The sequence below is a fragment of the Grammomys surdaster genome, unplaced genomic scaffold (assembly GCF_004785775.1).
Source record: "Grammomys surdaster isolate TR1022 unplaced genomic scaffold, NIH_TR_1.0 181, whole genome shotgun sequence".
NCBI lineage: Eukaryota > Metazoa > Chordata > Mammalia > Rodentia > Muridae > Grammomys > Grammomys surdaster.
Genome location: NW_021604626.1, coordinates 1,781,950 through 1,803,668, shown reverse-complemented (window position 1 = coordinate 1,803,668; position 21,719 = coordinate 1,781,950). Strand labels below are relative to the sequence as shown.

Genomic DNA, 21,719 nt, shown 5'->3' with positions numbered 1-21,719 from the left:
TGATATAAGAATAGGCTTTGTGTTTTACCTTTATATGTTTAAAATAAATGGAAATTGGCAACCCCTGCATGTATGCCTTTTAATTTTCATTTCTAAGCCTGATATTAAGCCTATTTTTTAATGTAAGTTCTTTTCCAGGAAACATTTTCTTGCAGTACAAAGGCATTTCAGATTTATAATTTATAATTCTGAAACCCAGCGTGCAGCTTCATTGTGAGCGGTGGCTAGCAGATTCCTGCTCGGCGGGTTATCCCTCAGCAAAGAGCTCTCTCACTGCAGAGAGAGCAGAGAACACAGATTATGGGTTCCTGGCAGAGTGTCACGCAGGATGTGACTAACCACTAAGTCCACCGAAGATAGATGTAGGATTTGAGATCTCCAACATTTGGTTAAAGTTCCAGAAAAATGCAGTGAGAGTGTAGCATGTAGAAACCATAGCCGCAGAAACAGTTGGACCTGGAGCGGGGTCTCCAGCGCTCAAATCTCTGAAGAACACAATTATCAAGGCATATCCTAAAAGGTTTTAAATTCTTTTTCAAGGAAATGTAGAATGCCAATTAACCGCTAAGCATTCTGTGATGTTAGTTTTATTGTTCATGTTTTATGATTTCCTGATGACAACTGAGATGTCTGCAAAAACACAGGTAGCCGGAACTGGCAAGTCTAGCGGGAGGTGGTTCCCTTGTTAAGCACAGCAGACACATTGGATTGACTGAGAATGATTTTGGGTATTTAATGGTTCCTATCTTATTGGGTTGTTGCCAGGGAGTAAAGAGGATGATTGATTTAGTTATTTTTTGTTGTTGTTGATGGAGTGATTGTGTGTTAGGCATCGAAACCAGTACCACACTAGGTAGGTTATTAGTAAGCTGCATCCCAAACAGAGAAAGGTACAAACACTGTGAGCCATTGATGGAGTTGATGTTACCTATTACTGTTGCTCAGTTTTGCTAAGATGGTCACTGGTGAGTAAGGACCATTTTCATGAGCTTCTGTTTCTTCTCCCCTTGATTAGAACAGCACTAGGTTTGGACAACTGGGTGTGTGTGATAAACAACCTTGCTTATAAGACCTTTCCAAGAAACATTCATGTCTCAGTGGTCAACCGGAGGTTTCAGAGGTGTTCATAAAGAATGTATGTGTTGTCAGTTTCCATTTTTGGCTCTGTGGGGCCCCCTCCTACCAGCAGTGAGCCTGTTTTCCCATCTGTGATAGGGATGCTGTCTTTCTTGGGCTTTCATGAAGAATAAGTGATTCTGTATCATCTCCTTGCAGTATAAAAGATTCTTTGTATCTTCTTCCTCAAGTTTTGATTATTGGCTGGGCCCACTTCTAGCAGCTGGTTCATAGATCAACTCAGTTTTACTTGATTTATTATATAATCAAGTATTGTTTTCCAAGATAGTCTGCTAAAGAATCGGTTTTCCTTCTAGAAGTTTTATGGAAATCAAAATTTTGGTATATAAGTCATTGGAAAAGGAGAAAAAACAGTTCTAGACCCAACAGTGTACAGATTTCCCAATAGGTACAGCAGATCTGGGGTGATTTTCCTGCTCACTGATCTTTCCTGCCTTTGGTTTTGTTTTTGCAGGAAGCAGCTCTGGATAGGGCACAGTGGCTTAGGCACTTGTGGTGCTTGTGAGCTATGCCTATACTCTGCTACAAAGTTTCCCTATGCTGGATTTTCCATTAATCCTTGCTATTTTCTACTGCAGTGGAAGCTGCAGTATTAAAGGAAGCTGTAGTAAAGGACGTTGATTAATATTTTGTCCAAGGTAGCTTTCTGCAGTAAAACACTAACCAACCAGAAACAACTTTGTGGGGGTGGGGAGGTGGAGGAAAGGGTTTATTTTCAGTTTACAGGTTGCAGCTCTATTGTAGCAATTTTATGGGAAGGGGGGTTCTGTCGCACTCTAGATGATACAGCTATCGAATAAAGGACATACAAACCTGGTATTTTTTAAATAATAAGCTCTTGGAATTGTGCTGTCCAGGCTCTGAGATACTCTAACCGACGTCCCAGCCATAAGCCCCGTGTTACTTGCCGGCTGAGTCTTGCTCTGTTTGCTCTGCTCCGTGTGTGTCCTCAGGATGATTTTCTCTTGGCTACATGCTCGTAGTCTATCCTCATGGTGCATCCTGCCTCATGGGGACCTCCTTCTTCCTCTACCTTTTTCCTTCTCCTTGAGGTCCCTACCTGAAACCCTCCTACTCGATCTCAAGTTCTGCATTCCTCATTCTCCTGCACAGTCACAGGCTCTAGCCTTCTATTATCCAATCAGAGATTATTGGAGATCATTCTTTACAGCACACGGGTCAGTACAATGCTCATGTCTAGACTGGAGCCTGATCATGGGGCACAGAACTCAGCATCTGTATGTAAGGCGGACATGACCAACCCCAACACAGCCTTTCATCCTGGGAAGCACGTTAGGAGGAGTTCACCTATAGAAGCTATACTAAGCTTTCTTTGGATGTTCCATCTTCAAGACTCCAGAGAAGTCAGGAACATGGACAGGGCAAGGTCAGGGCTCACTCAGGCCCTGGGCAGCTCCAGTTCCTCGTGCCTGACCTCAATGGACTGGCAGGATCATCAGCAGGGGTCTGTCAGACTGAAGAGATCTTTGGCTCTGTGGCTCATTCAAGAGGCCAGAACTAAAGCAGAAACCTCAGAGGAGTATAGCTTAGGCTCCTTCATGGCTTGCTCAACTTGTTTTCTTACACAATACAGGACCACCTGCCCAGGGCAGGCACCGCCCACACAGGGCTGGGCTCGCCCACATTAATCATTAATCAAGAAAGTGTCCCACAGACATGCCAACAAACCAATCTGACGCAAGCAGCTCCTAGTCCCAGGTAGCTTATGTCAACTTGGTAAAAACTGGTCACATACATTGATTTGCTATATTTGAATGATTTATGTCTTTATTTTCCCAGTGGGTTGCAGTTCTTTGTGGGGCAAGCAGAAATTTTGCTAGTCCAGTCTCCTCCATCAGTTCCTTTAGGTATGTACTCTTGTCATGTCGGGGAACACCTTCCTGTTTCTGCCCACAACATAGGCTCTCCCTGCAACCTGTTCTCTCCCCAGTTCTGACTGTTCAGTCTCTGCTTTTCTGAGTGCGTTGGCAGCAGTATGGTGGCCTGCTTTGGGGAGTCCTCCTCAGCTTCTGCTCTTTGTTTCTGGGCACCCAGAACATTCTGACTATACACCCTGTGACCAGTTTGTCCTCTACTGAGCTTATGCAGGGGTTTAGTACCTAACTGTGGAGAGTGAAGACCTCAGTATTTAGAGGCAGGGCCTTTGGGAAACTGACTTGGATTATAGAAGACCCTTGGCATCCTGATGGCTGGTTCTCCCTATTTGATATTTTAAAGATAGAGTCTAATGAAGTTCAGGCTGGTCTCAAAGTGCCCATACAGCTGAGGGTGTCCTTGGATTTCTGGTCTTCCTGCCAGAATCTCCTCAGCACTTTGATTGTTACCACATTGGGTTGACAGTGCTAGGATTGGAGCCTCGCTCCCTGAGAGTGCTGTGCGGGCATCCTACCAACCGAGCTTCATTCCAAGTCTCTTGGAACATTTTGTTGAAAGGCATCAAGTCTGTATCTTCACTTAGAAAATGATAAAAGTCGGAACTGTGAGTGTCATTTGTTTGTAATATGCACGGGGCTTCCTTAACTAATTAGTTCTGAGATGACTTTGGGGAATAGAAGTCACCCTGCTGTAAACGAAATAGAAAAGGAGACGTTTTGTGACTGCTCTAACAAAGATTTATTATATAACTCGACTGCCTATAACCCCTCTTTACTCTTCTGTGAACCTCAACATGGTGATTTCTGAACAGCTCAATCAGCATATAGGAACACAGAACATCTTTTGCTTGTATAGTAGTTGTAAGGGCTGAGAGATTGATGCACCTTTTAATACCTAGTCCAGCCAACGGCATCCACTGTCAATCACCTCTTGACTTCACCCAAGAAGTGACCTATTTATCTTATGAGAAGTAGGGAGTGGTATCTTGAGGGTGTGATGGATTTTGGACAAAGTAGGAGGTGGCAGGTTAGACTTTCAAAATCATGGGCACATGGCTTTGTGTTCAAAAGAACCATCTCTTCCTATTTATCCACTCTGGAGAGAGTAGTAGGTAGCTCCTGCCTCTGAGGAACTATTAATTAAAATAGTGCTTCCTTCTGTCCTCAGATGTACTTAGGAAGTTGCTAAGCAGCGATTAGATAATAAAGCCACTCAGCCAGTCACTGTTATCCTCTCTCCCTTTTAGCTTTTGTTTGTAAACATTGTTGAACAGAGAAAGTATATTGACGTTTAAAGTTCTAGCTTTATTTACTTATTTTTTTTAAAGAGAGTCCCCCAGATGGAATTTATACATTCTTGATCTTTGTTTTTGTGCGTTGCTAAGACAATGATGAACAGCTCTTTCAAAAATATCCTAGAACACTCACACTATTTGAGAGATGCAGTGGTAGAAACTGGGCATGGTGGGACATGCCTATCCCAGCATTTGGGAAGCAGAGGCAGGAGGATTACAAGTGTAAGGCCAGCCTAATCTACACAGTGAGTTCCAGGCAGGCCTGATGAGGCGCTATAATGAGACCTTCTCTCAAGAGAATGAAATTTTGAAAGACAACCTGTAGAGAAATAACTGGAGGAGTTTTAGACAGATTGTAATTTGTGTCGATAAGTGTGGTTTTGGTTCCTTTCTCCCACTAACGGGAAGCTGCTTCAGGGATTCAGGGTGTTGATGTTATCTTTGCTCTTGATGGAACAAAGCTCCTTAGGTCAGAAGGAAAGTTCTCACCAGAGTGCTGTACTGCTGCATGAGTTACTTGCCTGTCAGCTTGGGGAGTTGTTTTTGAGAGATAGGGGATTTCATAGACATATTCATTCCATTTCTCAGGACCAGTTCGTTTCAAGGGTGTTTCAGAGAAGTGGATCAGACCCTGTAGAGAAGCCAGGAAGCAGCATTGATTGTGCTTATTGTCAGGAATGGTAGTAATTGCATTCGTTACATATTATGGCTGTGTGGCTTACCTGTGTGTATGCTCACTCCTCAGAGGGTTCTTGGTGATAAAATTCTGACATCCCTTATGAGGAATCTTGGACTCATGGACAAGCAGAGTTTGAAAGGCTACATACTAATGCACATTTGACTCTCAAGGACAGTTCTCATGTTATGGAGCCTGCACTGTCTGAATCTCTCCGTGCATAGGACACACTGTGTGGCCACACACTATAGGTTACTGCAGTTCTACAGAATTCTCCCTGAAGAGTATGTTCTTGTCTGTCTTTTAAGTTTGCTCAAATGGCTTAGGGGTTCAGGGAATAAATACTCCTTTGCTGTTGAGGGTCAGTTGGCTGTCAAAGCCTATGGTTACTTAACTATGGACTCTGGGCCAGCAGAAGTCTCATTGCTTACAATACAGCATCTTGACCCTCTGTTTCAGAGTCTGCATTTTATGTAGATTGACAAGTGGTGCCAGAACAGTTAGAACTCAACCATTGCACTGCAGGAACCCTGAAAGAATTTTGAAGACCACTGCCTGTGTTGTCTGAGCCAGGACTGGGTGCCAACAGTTCTGCAAAGCTCCTGTGGGTTCCTGTGTAACCATGTTGACAGTCTGCAGAGCTCTCATGTAATTGGATCTTGGGACGTGGGGTCCAAGCTGCCTTTTGCTGGGTGTTGGATTGTCCAGTGCACCAATGGGAAGCATTAGCCAGAGGGCTCAATGGCTGTTTTCTCAGTGGCAAGTTACCCACACTGCATTGTCCTATCTGACTTTCCAAGTCACTACATTTTTCTGCTTGATAATTTTGCCGGTTTTTACTCGTGGAAACAGTTGATGGCATATGTGTTAAATACTCTGATTTTAATTGTGAAGTCTTTAAAAGTATATTTATTCAATATGCCTGTGTATGTATAGGCATACACGTATGTGCATGCATATACTGAATACAGAGCTGAACATCCTTTTAATGGAGATGTGGCATCTTTTAAACTTGTCCTTGTTTTGATCTAGGTGAGGGTTGTAAAGTATATGCCCTGTGTGTTTGAGGCTGACCAACAGCCTGTTTACATATTTCATGAGCCAACAACCTGACAGTTTTCCCAGGCTACATGCTAGGGAGAGATAATGATAATAATAGCTTAGCTTTATGTGACATCTTTCTCTGAGGAGTTCAAAGTGGCTGAGCCACTTGAGACTCCATTATGGCCATGTGCTATGAGGTAAGTGACCTATCAGCAGGACCCTTCCAGTTCCCACACAGATGAGGGAAGTGGTGACTTCATCGTTTACTAGTGAGCACAGAGTGCACAGGAGATGACTTGGAACGCTATGGACTGGTGAGAACTCTGCCATCAATCTTCCCTATCTTGGTGTGTTTATGTGAATGATGGGCACTGACGTTGGGAGAGATTTCTGCTGCATAGCATTGGCCAGAGTTTTCTTTACACTTGTCTCCCAGGCTGGCATATCCTCTTCTAAGTTCCCTTTTATTTGGCTTGCCCTGTTCCTTCCCTTCTGGGCTTCTTCCCAACTCTCTGTGGTGTGGGGGCTCACCCTTGCAACCACCCTCATGAAGCATCTGTATAGAGTTCTGCAGCTCTTTCTGCTGACAGTATGGGCTGGTTTGCTGTATTGGCAGCATAGGAAGACTCATTTTGTATATAATCAGGCTCTGAACTGCAGGGCTCATGACTAATACAGGTGGTGATTAAGGAGTAGTCTTCCATGTTGGAGGAGTGGGTATGCTTCACACACAGCATGGAGTTGGTGACATGTTACATGTATGTGCTGTTGTATTCTTTGAAGGAATGTTTGAATTGAACTTGTTGCTTGAATCATTAATTCATCAGCCTTTTTTTTTTTTTATGCTGGAATTGAACCTAGGGCTTTTATGCATACTAGGTTTACTATTGTACCATAAGCAAACTACATCTTCTTCCTCCCTCCTTTTCTCCCTCCCTTCCTTTTTCCCTCCTTCCCTTCCTCCTTCTTCCTTCCCTCCTTTCCCGCTTCCCTCCCTCCTCCTCTTTTTTGATAATTGCTAAAAGCCTGTGGACTATAGTCTGTAACCTCCAGCTTCACTCCATATTGAAACATAGCCTCCTGTAGAGAGGAAGGGGGACTCAGGAAGCTAAGGAAATTTATAAACTTAGAAGTGTCAGAAAGGGCTGGAGAGATGGCTCAGTGGTTAAGAGCAATGACTGCACTTCCAGAGGTCCTGAGTTCAATTCCCAGCAACCACATGGTGGCTCACAACCATCTGTAATGAGATCTGATGCCCTCTTCTGGTGTCTGAAGACAGCTACAGTGTATTCATAAAATAAATAAATAAATCTTAAAAAAAAAAAAAAAAGATTTCCTTTGGGCTGGAGAGATGGCTCAGCGGTTAAGAGCACTGACTGCTCTTCCAGAGGTCCTGAGTTCAAATCCCAGCAACCACATGGTGGCTCACAACCATCCGTAATGAGATTGGATGACCTCTTCAGGTGTGTCCGAAGACAGCCAGCGACAGTGTACTCATAAATAAAATAAATAAATAAATCTTAAAAAAAAAAAAAAAAGAAGTGTCAGAAAATTAGAAGACCCACAAGGCCTCTCCCCTTGTGGGTTGTTGCTCTCCTGATTTGTCACCCATGCTTTGATGGCTTTTTTGGTGATGCAGCTGCTTTTCAGTCACCTGTGCTCTTTAAGTTACCCCCCCAGCCCCAACTCAGTGGTTCACCAACCTAGACTTGGTTGTAATCATTTCTTTGGTCTGTTGCCAGTGCCTTGTCTGTGATGAATAAATGTTTGTTCACGCCTCTCCAGAAAAGTCATACAATGGAAACTATACAACCAGGAAGGACAGCAAGGTGTCTTCATGTACCAGCCACGTCATTTTAGTGCCTGTGAGCTCTTGAATTAGAGGAGGCATAATGTAGCCATTGGTGCCCTAAGAATGTGCCATGGTTGTGCAGCTGTGCTGACCCACCTCCACAGGTAGCTTGTCTCATTTCTTCCCAAGGAGGACACAGCATTGCTTCTGGATACTCGCCTTAAAGCAGAACTCAGCACAGTCTGACCTCCACTTTTGGGGCCTGGTTGTACTCACCATCTTCACTAAAATCGTATTTTGGATTTCCCACCTCAGTAGAGGACTATGCATTTAGGTGGATATGCCTGCGGCTTTTGTTGTTTTCTCCAAGTATGCTCTTCTTTATTTCGTGGCGCTAAACTATCCAAAGATATGACAGTTAGTGTTTGAATATCTGTGTGTCTGTGTACCCATGCGTGCCTGTGGGTGTGCATGTGTGTACATGTTCATTGTAGGGACTCTGATGATGGTTGTGAGCTGCCATGTTATTACCAATCTGTTTCCCACTGCTGACAGACTTGTTTTAGAGTCACAGGATTTCAAGTGTCTCTGAGGTAATCATTGACTCTGTTGTGTAACTCTGTGGGTTACAGAAATGTGGTCAGTTTTTGTATGACTCATAAATCTTAAAAAAAATCAAATTGAGATACTTAGAATTTCCTGGAGTGTGTGTGTGTGTACAGGCACGCGTCCATGTGCATGCCCATGTGTGTGCATGTGTGTGTGTCTGTGTGCTTGTGCATGTGTGTGCATGTGTATCTTCCTGTTTGTGTGTCTTTGTGTGTGTACATGAGTGTGCATGTCTTCCTGTGTGTGCATGAGTATCTATGCATGTGTGCACATGTGCGTGAGTGTATGTGCGTGTATATGTGTGTGCACATGTGTGTGCGTGGGTCTACATGCATTGTGTGTATGAGTGTGTGCATGTGAGTGTGCGTGTGTGAACTTTGCAACAGAACTTTCCAACTTTTTCATTGTTTTTTTTTTTTTTTTTGTTAAGTCTGTTATAATTCTTTACCCTGCTTCACCTGAAAGATTGCGTACTCTTTCCCTTCTCGGATGCCCGTCCTCTGTTTTGGCCACTGTGATGTAGGGTTTCTGGCTGACTGTGATAGCAGTGAGTTGGGTATTGAAATGAGTATGAGGACAGGATCTGTAGCTGAGATTGGAGGCTGTGTTGTTCGGGTTTCCGTCCTCTGGCTTTGAGTTGGTGCTCTGTGCTGTTGGCGATGGAAAGATGCCAGCATCTTCTTCTCCCTTGTTTATCGAGCATCATTACTGTGCAAGCCTCCTCAGGGACCTGACTGATTGGTAAATTAGTGCTGGCACAGAAGTGGAAGACAACACAGAAGTGGTGTTTTCTTTAAACAAATGCACTCTACAATTTGTTTTATTGGATTTTGTCGTTTGAATGAGAATTCTATTCTATTATGGTGTGGAAGTGGGTGGATGCCCACACTTGATTTCAGGCCTTGGAGCTCCCTGATGCTGCCTTTGAGAATGCATGCATCTTTAATAATCAAACTAGTTTCCAGATTCATTGGTAGCTATATGGGACTGTGACAAGTTTTGTTGCAGCCCGAGGCTGCATGTTTCATTTTGCAGCATTATCAATTTAGCACTCTAGAGCCCAGCCTTGTTCCAAAGGCACTGATGTGAGCAACCATACTGAACACTTTCAGAGAAATATTATTATTAATTATTTTGTATGTGGATGTGTGTGCACCATGTGTGTGCAGTAGCCTGAAGAAGTCAGGAAAAAGCATCCTGGATTCTATGGAACTGTAGTTATAGGTGATTGTGAGCTACCATTTGGATGCTAGAACCAAACCTGGGTCTTCTGTAAAATCAGCCAGTGCTCTTAATCACCGAGTCACTTGTTCAGCCCCATGCATTTCTTGTAATAAGGCAAATATATACTACATGAAGTTTTAAAATCCAGATAATTTTAAGAAGATAATAAAGCATGAATTACCCCTACTACTCAGGTAATTTAAATTTTCAGAGACTGCATCTTTTCCATCTCTCTGTGTGCTTGTGTGTAGATACCTGAGGTTTGTTTGTTTATGGGTATGTGTAGGATGCTAGGGTTAGAACTGCCACCTCTGTACTTGATAAACACTCCCCCATATTTATATTCCCAGACCCACACATGATTATTAAAATAATTCATGGCACAGCACCTGTATAATTTTTTCAACTTACTTTCCTTAACATATTATCATTTTGCCCATGTCCTTTAATATTTTTCAGGGGAGCTGGAGAGATGGCTCAGTGGTTAAGAGCACTGACTGCTCTTCCAGAGGTCCTGAGTTCAATTCCCAGCAACCACATGGTGGCTCGCAACCATCTGTAATGGGATCTGATGCCCTCTTCTGATGTGTCTGAAGAAAGCAATGGTGCACTCATATACATAAATAAATAAATCTTTTAAAAAATATATTTTTCAGGAAAAATTTAAGAGTCTGTGTAACGTTTCACTGTGTAGATACATATTTTATTGTTATTTTAATGTTATTGGAAATTTAGTTTATTTCCTAATTTTTACAATACACATGATGTGCGTGTACACTTGCCTGGTGGATGTGTATGCGTGTGCATGTGAGTGCTTGCTTAATTTGTGTGTGGGAGTCAGAGGACTATTTTCAGTTGTTTCTGCCCTCCGACCACACATCCCCAGGGATGGAGCATAGTAAGGTTTTCAGGCTTGTGTGACAAGTGTTGATACCTGCTGATCTATCTCATGGGTACGGGTGTTTTCACATTTTGTCCTCAGAGCTGGGCATGGTGGTACAAGCCTGTAATCGGAGTGCTTGGAATGCTGAGGTAGGAGGATTGTGGGTTTGAGGCCAGCCTGGGTGACATAGCATGTTTCAGGCTGCCTTGAATCATATATAGAGAACTTGTCTCAGAATGCAAAACCAAGCCTAAACAAAGCCAAAACTGTTCCCTAGTACAGGTTATTTAAACTTCCTGAGGTAGGATTACTGAGTAGGAACTTTTGGGGTCCCAGTCTGTGTCTTTATGGGTGGATATTAGCCTAGCTATATCTGTGCACACTGGCCTGCAAGGGTGACTGCATTCTCCCTCAGCTGGGATTCCCTACTGGGTGGGCAGTGATAGTTCTACCACTGCCAGGATGCGAAGTTCCCTACCGACACCCTAGATGACTTCCTGAAGGTTGAATGTAAGGCAGTGAGCCTTTCCTCATTCAGGTTTTGCTTCTTTTTGTATTTTCAGCTTCTTATGGTCATCATCTGAAAATATTAAGTGGGAAAGTTCAGGGCTGAGAATGTGGCTCAGTTGGTAGAGTACTTCCTTGGCACCTGGCTTCCTCTCCTTCATCAAATACCTGGTGTGGTTGAACATGCCTGTATTCCTAGTACTAGGGGATGTAGAGGCTGAGGAATCAGAAGTTTAAAGTCATCCTCCTTGGCTACATAAAGAATTTGTGATCAGCCTGGGGTGTATGAATGCCTGTCTCAAAACCAAAGCCCAAATCAACAACCGTTGATTGATACCCTCATAAGTAAACAGTTCTTAAGTTCCAAGTTGCATATTGTTCTGAGGAGGCATGATGAAATCCTTCTGTATCCCTTTCCCAAGTGCTGGGTTGATAGGCATATGCTAGCATGCTGGGGTCTGGTGTATTTAGATGAATTTAGAGCCCCCTCTTTTCTTTTTAAAAAAGAATGATGCATTGCAATCATATTGATGTTTGACCTGTCTGGGATACTGATGCTTTTCCTTTGAACTTTGCATGTCGGTTTTGGAGAACTGAAATAAATCTATCTATCTATCTATCTATCTATCTATCTATCTATCTATCTATGTATGTTGGAAAGGATTCTAGGTATAGATGTATATATCGGAAAGGATCCTAAAGCCAACTTTCTTGGTTTTTGCAAGACCTGCAGTATATAGCAAGTGAATGGGGCATGGACCTTGTGAAGATTAGTCTCCTCAGGTTGGAAGGAAAGCATTTATTCTGTCGTCATCTCCACTTGTGGTAAGATCTCTCTGGATATAGTTACTTTCATCTGTCATTTATAGAGTCCTTTGTCTGTCCACCTTTGTGGTAGTAGTAGCGATGAAGCCATTTAAAGTGTGAGAGGACTTGGCAGTTATTTCCCTGGTAACCCACATGTAACTTCACCTTACAGGGGCCCTTCTGCCGTAAATGTTTTAATGCACTGTAGGACTTTTCTTTCTTTGGGCTGTTCTGGTAGCATCATGGCAAGCTAGAGCAGGATAGTGGGTCCAAGCTCTACTAGAACACAGCAGTGGTGGCCATCTTTGCATCAGGTGACCTAGAAGCTTGCATTGGCGTTATGCCTATTACTCTGAAAGTTAGCATTATGGAGCTTCCCCAGGGTCCCAGGGGGAGCAGAAGAGAAAGGAAAACTGTCAGGGTATGTATTTGATGTGTAACTTCATTTACCTACCTCTGCCTATTGACAGGATTCCACTGATTGATAGTGTAACTGTACATGCTGGTAGAGAGGAATTGATGTGGGGAGAAATGCCTGGAATAAAAATTTTCTTTCTAGAGGCTGGAGAGTTGACTCAGTGGTTAAGAACACAGTGGTTATGACACAGCCTCTCTTGAAGATTATCTGAAGAGTATGGGCTTCACAATGCAGAAGTAAGGGAGGATTTGGAAAATGGTAGATTTATGTTTCTGGGGTTACAAAAGCCCAGCTTTGTAAAACATACAGGTTTTGGGGATTTTGAAAATTGCCCATTTTCAATAGGATCAGGTTATTTACCTGTGTGTTTTGTTAAAGACAGCCTTGCCACATGCACGGAAAGATTGACCGAATTCCTAAGTGAAGCTGCAGCTACTGTTCCCCTTGAGAATCCTTCCAGCCCCATCTAATGCATGGTGTGTGCACTCCCCTCCCTGCAGCTACTTGATTCTATAATTGTTTTCATAAATTAATTGGAACAAAGTATGGTATCCACTTTGCTTCCAGCAGTCACAAGTCAAGGGACATTTAGATGGTGATTAGACCTCTGGCACTCACTTTCTTTTCCTTTTCAAATGCCTCCTCTGTGGGTGAGTGTGTGTGTGTATGTGCATGAGTGCATATGAGTGTGTGTATGAGTGAGAGTGTATATGCATGTGTGTGAACGAGTGTGTAAATGTGTGAGTGTGTATAAGTGTGTGATGTGTAAATGTGTGAGTATGTGTGTGAATGAGTGTGTGAGAGTATGTGTATGTGAGTGTATGAGTGAGTATGTGAGTGTCTGAGCATGTGTGTGTATGAGTGAGTGTATGTGTGAGTGTGTGTGAGTGTGTATGTGTGAGTATGAGTGTATGTGTAAATGTATGTGAGTGTGTATGTGTGTGTATGAGTGTGAGTATGTATGTATGTGTGCGAGTATGAGTATGTGAGTGTATGAGCGCATGTGTGTGTGAGTATGAGTGTATGTGTGTGTATGAGTGTGTGTGTATGAGTGTGTGAGTATGTGTGTGAATATGTGTGTGAACAAGAGTATAAGTGTGAGTGTGTGTGAGAACTAGTATGTGTGAGTGTATGTGTGTGTATGTGTGAGTACATGTGTGTCTGAGTGTGTATATGTGTGAATGTGTATGTATGTGTTTGAGTATGTATGTGTGAACGAGTGTGTGAGTGTGTGCATGTATGTGTATGTGTGTGAATGTGTGTGCATAAGTGTGTGAGTGTATGTGTGTCTGAGTGTGTATGAATGAGTGTGTGAATGTGTGTGAGGGTGTGAGTGTGAGTGTATGTGCAGATCAGAGGACAGCCTTGGGTGCCAGTCTTCCCCTTACACCTTGATTCAGAGTGTTACTCACCACAGCAAGCTAGGAAGCTTCTTGTCTCCATCTCCATCTCACACAGGCACTGGAGTTGTAGAGATAGCTGATGCATCTAGGTTCTCCTCTCGCGGTGGCACTCTGCTTGCTGGGCTATCTCCTCAGACTTAGCTCAGTTTTCTGACTTTTACTCTCTCCTTTCCTCCTTGGAACTGAACCTGGAGCGCCTGCCCAGACCATGACAGTTAAACTTTTCAAAGAGCATATGTAGACATAAGAGCAGAGGTGACTGCTGAGAATATTACTCAGATAAAATGACTAAGATAAGCTTTACACCTGAGAAGTAGGGAAGAGGGCATCAGATCCCCTGGAGCTGAAATTATAGGCAGTTGTAAGCCACCTAACAAGGGTGCTAGGAACCCAGTGTGGGCCTTTCTGCAAGAGCAGTAAGTGCTCTTAACAACTGAGCAATCTCTCCAGATCTGAAGAATGTATCTTAATGGAACTCGTCTATTTGCACATGCAGTGACAGAGAATTACTCAATACCACACTTCACAAATGAAATAAAATGTCAAACTGAGAGTTAATTTATTGCCTCTGGAAAAGCCTATGGCTGTGTTTGCATAGGACTGACATTTTGACTTTAGAAGAATATCTTTAGTGAGTAAGAAAGCAAACAGCTATTTCTGTTTCACTGGTTTTTTTTTTTTTTTTTTTTTTGTACTCCAAATATTCTAAGATAGTTCTCAGTACACCCCCAGATTCATGCAGGAGTGATGCCCCTTTGCAGATGCACAGAATCATCTGTAAGAAACAAAAGCATCTATAACAGAACACCCAGTCGGCACAGGACCTTTCTCATGGCAGCCAGTGCTCTGTGGAATTCTTTCCCTGGGGCAGGAAAACCTGGCTGTTTCATTGTGTGTTATACATACAGTCACAGGAAACCTTAGCTCTGTTTCACAGTGTATAATGCATCCACAGGAGATCCTGGTGTTGTGCCACAGCTTATCAGTCATACATTCACAGAACTTCCTGGGCTCTGTTCCATTGTGTATCATGCATGTGTTCACAGGAGACCTGGTTTTGTTTCACAGTGTATCATGCATCCACGGGAAATGTTTTATTGCATATCATGTGTACATTCGCAGGAGGTCCTGGCTGTTTCACTGTATATTTTGCATGCTAGGAAAGCACTTTACCAGCTGAGTAACACTCCCAGCCCAAGCATTAACTGTTAAAAACAAGCAAGCAAATAAGAAAACCATGCTGAGGACTGATGAATCTGTTTATTCTGTTCCATTTCTCCAAATGTGGAAACCACCAGAAGAAATCAATAGAGAGGGAAAGGGGAATGACCAAAGAGCTGACAGGAAATGCCATACCCCCTACCAAGCCTTTCTGCTCATATAAAGAGCATGGACTCAGGTCACAGGGGCAAGTGAAATCCAATAGTTCCCTCCTGCAAGGATGCTTCAGTCACCAGGGAGGGAACACCAACTGTGAGGCTGAGAAGCCCCACCAATGACATCTGTCCTTGATTTGTGCATGCGTGTTGTGCTCTGGTGGGCCAGGTGGGGCAAGGCTTTGGTCTTCAAAGAATCACAGCTTTATCTGGATACATAGCTTGAACTGAGAAGCGCTGGATGTGAGCCTGAACACCTGCCCCAGGTTCACAGCAAATACAAAATCAGTGCAAACACATTCTTCATCTCCACCACATCCTGAGTTGCTTTTGTGTCTGCCATTGTGTGAAAAATACCATCTTGCGATTTAGCCCAAATGCTGAATTTTGACTTCTTCTTGTGCTTGTTTCTCTGAGTGACATTTCTAGCGTTTCTTATTACAGTTGCCTTGTGTCTTCCTTCTGGACTGATTATTGTCTTGTGTTGGTTGAGAAGTCTTGTTTCACATACAGAAACAGAACAGAAAAATAACAGCGATTGGGGATTTCAGCTCTTTTTTATTTTTGAGAAGTACAGCTTCTGTAAAAAAAAAACTATTAAGAGGCCAGGAGTGCGTTATCAGCCCTAGGGATAAGGCAGGCACAAAACCAAAGGCTAAGTTTCTTTTTCCCAATGATTTTATTAATGACTCCCAGCAGACTTTTCACAGCAGAGCCGGATTTCCTCCCATTGTGTGTCCTGGTGACCTATGAGAAATAACTCTGTAGTGCAGGGTGCATGTGACACCTTTCTGATTATAAGCTTTTAATAATGAGACGTTTATCCCTGAAAATACTGCCAACAAAATTTTATTACAAGGGTAAGGGAAGTGCTTACGGCTCCTATTAAGTCAATTGTTACTTTGTATTCTACATTATTCTGAAGCTATTTTGAGAGTGTTCGTACCGAATACCATAGAGGCCTGACATAGATTAGAACGTGGACTTAACTCGTAACAGTCTTAAAGCTTTTTGTAAATAGTTTCTGTGGCTCCAGTTTTGGAGAGCATTCATGTTTGGGGGCAGAAGATTGAAAAGCACAATGGTTCTTGGAAACTTATATTCATATATATATATATATATATATATATATATATATATTTCCTCTTTTTTTTCATGGACAAATTAATGTGTTTATAGACTAAGATGCGGTTGCTGTCATGCTCAGTGTAGTGGGTAGTGTCATGGGTGGTGGGGCTTACCCGTGGGTGTTACAGTGGCATCTGGGGATGGAAAGGGAAAAAACAGAGTGTTCTTTGAAAGGGTGTTCGCGGAAAGGCAGGATGGCATTGTTAGTTTCAGGTCCTATCCAGAAGTCATTTATTTATTTATTTTAGTTTAATTTTTGTTTATGAATGTTTTTACCTGCATGGATGCCTGTGTACCGTGTGTATGCTTGGTACCTATCGAGGCCAGAAGAAGACATTGGATTCCTGGAACTAGAATTACAGATGGTTGTGAGTCACCATGTAGGTGCTGGGATTTGAACTTGAATCTTCTGAAAAGCAGCCAGTTCTCTGATCATTGAGCCATTGCTTCAGCCCGGTATCCAGAAGTCTTAATGCCAATGCCATTGGTTGTCCTTTTTTTTTGTTTTGTTTTTTGTTTGTTTGTTGATTTTTGGTTTTGGGCATTTTTTTTTTGTTGGCTTGTTTGTTTTTTGAGGCAAGTCCTCACTCTTCCAGGGTTTTCCTTTCTGGGATTCTAGGTGTGTACCTACACACAAGGAAACATGGTCTGTCATTTACGTCAGTGGAGTACGTGGTCTCTTAGTTCGTAAATTCACTCAGTGGACTTTAGAGTTGAAAACTGGGGGTTTCTTGTAGATGTGTAGATGATTTAGACATAGTAGAGTAATCTCACAGCTTTGCTGGGGTGCCCTGATACCTGTATGCTGTAGGCCTGCTTCTAAGGAGTGACAGCTTTGATTAGGACAGGAGTTTGCACATTTGCAACTTCTGTAATGTTTTCACTATCACTGATTTTTGTTATTTACCACTTAGCAACATTGACGTTATATGTTCCTTGAACAGAAATTCAGTTAGCATTCTGTCTAAGCTCTGCCTCACAGTTACCTGGCAACAGCCAGGAATGCTCCGTCTGACCCAGTTATCTGGCAATAGCCAGGTAGACCTGACCTACTATAAAAGGGGCTGCTTGCCCACTCCTAGGCAACCTGGTGGTCTTCCCTCCCCTGCTCCCGGGAGGTCACCATATTGATGCTGAACTTAGTGCGGACACCGGATCGGCATGGTGCACTGCAGCCCAGAACTCCTGGACTCAAGCAATCCTCCTGTCTCAGCCTCCCGAATAGCTGGGACTACAGGAGTTTGCTGACCGTGATCGATACCCAGGATGAAATTAAGGCACCGTGGCAATATTGCTGGCCTTGTACCACACAAGGTCACTGAAACAGCGATTACTTTCTGCATGTGCCATGCCCAGTGTTTAAAATCCAACAATTCTGACTCTGACTTAGTTGCCAGGTCCCAAGGTTTAGAATTCAGTAGACCAAGAAATTGCTTGTTCCTCTCACAAGGAACCAATATTCTTTCAGGCCCCTCCCCCTCTCTCCTCATTTGAGACAGCACAGAGCTTAAATATGGTAGGTGAAGTTGCACACGTTGGTGAAGTTTAAAGAAGCTTTATTTCAACTTTGGGTTCAATGATGAAAGACTTCAATGTCTGCTGATATGAACAGTTGCTAGTTTTTGCTTTTTAGTGTGGTTCCAGCAAGAGGACACTATCTATCCAATTTACTACCACATGTAATTCTGTAATATATATATATATATATATGTGTGTGTGTGTGTGTGTGTGTATGTATACATATATATATCATAGATATGTATATACGTATATATATAAACATATATATACATATATATGTATATATAAACATATATACTACATATATACATATCTATGATATATATATACACACAGAAGTTGCATATATATATGCAGAAGTTGCACACACACACACACACACTCAAATAAATATATATATATATATATACAGAGACACAAATACAAATATATATACATGCATGCATGGGGTCAGGAGTCATGGGCAACAGTGTTTGTTCTCACTTTTGTTATTCTCAGAGCCTCAGGTTTCACTAGAACCTGTTGCTTTCTGCTGTTCCTAAAGCAGAGAAGCATTAAGGCTTGCAGGCGACATGGCTGCACACCCATGAGTGAGCCTCCCCAGGGCATGCAGTTGCGGAGCTGTACGTTCTCCCTTTTCATTTTGTAAGGGAGTATTAGAGAATAAAGCTTTAACTCAACTCTGCGCCCTGTTTGTTTGAGCCAAGCTCCTTTCCCAGCCCATGTGTTGGGAGAGGTAGCACAGTGTTTGTCTTGATTTTCCTACCCCAAGGAGAACTTGTCCTTGGTTTGAGGAAGGGTAGAAGGATAGGGCAAGTTATTTGAGCATGGGAAGCAGAGGAGTCCCTAACCCCAATCTGGTGGAAACTTCTTCCAAACTGAGAATCAAGAATTTTAGCACAATTTACTGTGCCTAAACGTTTGCTGTGAACGTTGCTGACATAAAAGTAATATTCCTTTATATGTTAAAAAAAATCCCCCCAAAACAAAAACCAGTGAGCCAGGCTTAAGCACTATATATATATATATATATATATATATATATATATATATATATGACCTTGGGTTCGACCTCATTCCTTTCTGCAGACTTCTGAGACCTCAGACAAGACAGCTTTGTTGATAGTGAAGATATCCTATCTTGCTACTTTCCAGTGTTAGGCTTTTACCTTATCGATTGCCATCAGAGGTCCCTCGGCAACCACCCACTGATCTTACTTAGGTTCCTTAGCAACTGTTTGAAGATAGTAGCTTCAAATCCCACCACCATTCCACATGTATCTATTGCAAAGATAGCCTGGATTTTCTTTTGGGGTTGGGGAGAAAAGCCATGTTCTTGGGTGGTTTGTCTTAACCATCTTCTGAGTATCTTTCTTTCTCTTAATCCTGCTGCCTAAGTCTCTGTTGGAATATATTTATTAAACCCCAGTTGTGCATTGTAGGGCCTTGTCCTGAAATTCTTTTCATTATCAAAGCCACAAATCCTGGTTTTAAGAGTTAACGTCTCTAAAATTAGAGAAACTCCCTGGAGCATTATGGGTGACAGCATGGATCTGTTTCTTCTGTCCTCATCCTCCAAAACACCAATTAATTAACCAGTGTTTAATGAATGTCTCCTGCTGTGTTCCCGAGTCTGGCAAAGGAGGATGTTCTAGAAGAATGTCATCTGAACTCCCAGTCCAGGGCGAGTTGCCCACACGGTGGCCAGTGCGGCAGGAGATACATGCATGGTTCCACGTGGAGACACACAAAGGCTTTTTTTTTTTGTAATAAAAAATTATTTTAGATTTATTTTATGTGTGCGAGTGTTTTGCCTGCATGTGTGTATATGCACCATGTACACAGCAGCAGATAATTGTGAGCCACCCTGTTGGTGCTGGGAACTGAACCTGGGTCCTCAAAGTCCTCTAGTAAGTGCTCTTAACTGGAGGGCCGTCCCTAGGAAGGCTTTCTTAACACCTTAGGCTGATGGCAGATGTCACACCGTGCAGAGAGGCAGATTAGGGCAGAGTCTGTGTGAAGGCCTTCCAGTCCTGAGTATAGAGCCCCTGGTATAGAGTAGCTTGCATTTCCTGGGTACAGTGGAGTGCCTTATAGCTGGAAACGATACAAACGGCCAAGATGCTGGAAGCTTTCGCCTTAATTGGGTGGGTGTGTTGTTGGGGTGAGGGTGTGAGGAGTTTCTAATTTTCTTTTCACATAGTTGCTCCTCTACCTTGAAAATTCTTAGCTTACAAGAGACAAGAGAAAAGGCGTAGGTTTACGGTACCGGAATATTCTCCACACGGCAGTGTTTCTTAAAGCAAATTTTCTCCCTCTGCCTGCTAAAGAAACTGACTTGCTCCTGAGCATCAGGGAATTCTGGGATTTATCTTTCTGACAGGGTGTTCTGTAGAGCCTCCTTGGCTGTGTGCCCACTCTTGGGGTTCTCAGGTCTATTGTTTAAATCTCAGCCAAGCAGATTCATTGCTGTGGATGCTGGTGCTTTTCATCCCTAGACTTCTTGGATTTTTCCTTCTCCCCTACCACACACTCTTGTGGGCAAGATACCTGTGTCTGGAACTTCTCTAAGCCCTGCAGGGGGTGGCTCTGTGCTCATTAGCCTCAGCTTCTGTCACTGTGGCCTGGGCTTCTCTGGTCCCTGAGCAGCAGACTCTAAGGCTGGTGCTGCCTCAGTCTCCCTTTCTTGTCCTTTTTTTTCTTTTATGTTTTCCTTCTTTTTTTGTAGTGTGTGTATGTACTTGTGGAGGCCAGAGATGTTGTGTCTCTCTCAATTGCTCTCCCCTCCCCTTCCATTCCCTCCCCTTCCTGTCTCCCCTCCCCTCCCCTCCCCTCCCCTCCCCTCCCCTCTCCTCTCCTCCCTTCCCCTCCCCTCCTCTCCTTTTCAGATGGTCTTATTAGTTAGCCCTGGCTGGCCTGAAACTCCCAATATAGACCAGGCTAGCCTTGAATTCACAAAGATCTACTTGCTTCTATCTGACACATGCTGGGATTAAATGTGTGTACCACCCCTGGCTTTTAGCTTAGTTTTTGTTGTTGTTTTTTTGTTTGTTTGTTTTTGTTTTTTTTTGAGCTAGAGTTTTATTGACTCTGGAGCTCATTGATTTGGCTAGGTGGCCAGTGAGCCCCAGGAACCTTCCAGTTCTAGTCCTCCATTCCCCCAGGACTGAGATTACAGACATGCTGTCATGCCTGGCTTTTTACATGGGTACTGGGGTTCTGAGCTCAGGTGCTCAGTGCTTGTGTGATAAGCACTTCAATGACTGAGAGATCTCCTCAGACCCTGCTTTCCAGTTTCTTTCTCTCCCCTGCACCGTGTCTTCTTACAAGCTCTTAGAACAGTTGAGTACTTGGCAACCTAGCCCGGGCCCTGTGAAGAGATTTGTTTCTATGGTCCCACTGGTTTAAAGTCACATAATTTAGAGTTGTAACATGCCCTTGGCAAACTCCACATTGCTCCTTCCTGGAGCAGATCTCTAAGTCAGAGGGATTGCTGGCGAGCCTAAGGGTGCTATGTGTAGATATGGGCGCTCAGGTGATCTGCACGGACAAAACTTGAACCCGGAGAAGAATAAGAGGTCAACAGGAAGATGTCACGGCACCAAAGCATCCTTCCACATTTAGGCTGTAGTAAGGGAGGGATTCCTAAAGCAAGTAACAAACTGCTCAAGCTGCTGCCTCTCCTAAGAGCTTTACATGTTGGTTACAAACATCCCTTCTTTCCTGCTGGTAAAAGATGCTGAACCATGGAAGAACCGGAAGGGGTCCAGTAGGCATCAGCATGCAGTATAGTGATGGAATTCTCAAAGGCAGGATCCCTACTGTACAGATTCTGAGGCTTCTCAGCGACCATAAGCTTTTCCCAGAAGCAGACTGTAGAGGAAACAGCACAAGAAAAGCATTTATGACCGAATGTTGTAAATTCTCTTCTTGACCATTTTGTTACTTTTGAAGTCAGACCTTTCCTGAGGACAGGAGAAAAATAGAGTAAAAATGAGGAAAAT

General features: G+C 43.1%; 1 protein-coding gene across 13 annotated transcripts in view; it reads left to right on the top strand.

Moving 5' to 3' along the window:
- Positions 1–21,719, top strand: part of Pard3 (par-3 family cell polarity regulator) — a 556,386-nt gene that overhangs the window by 10,184 nt on the left and 524,483 nt on the right. The gene's annotated exons all lie outside the window — the stretch shown is intronic.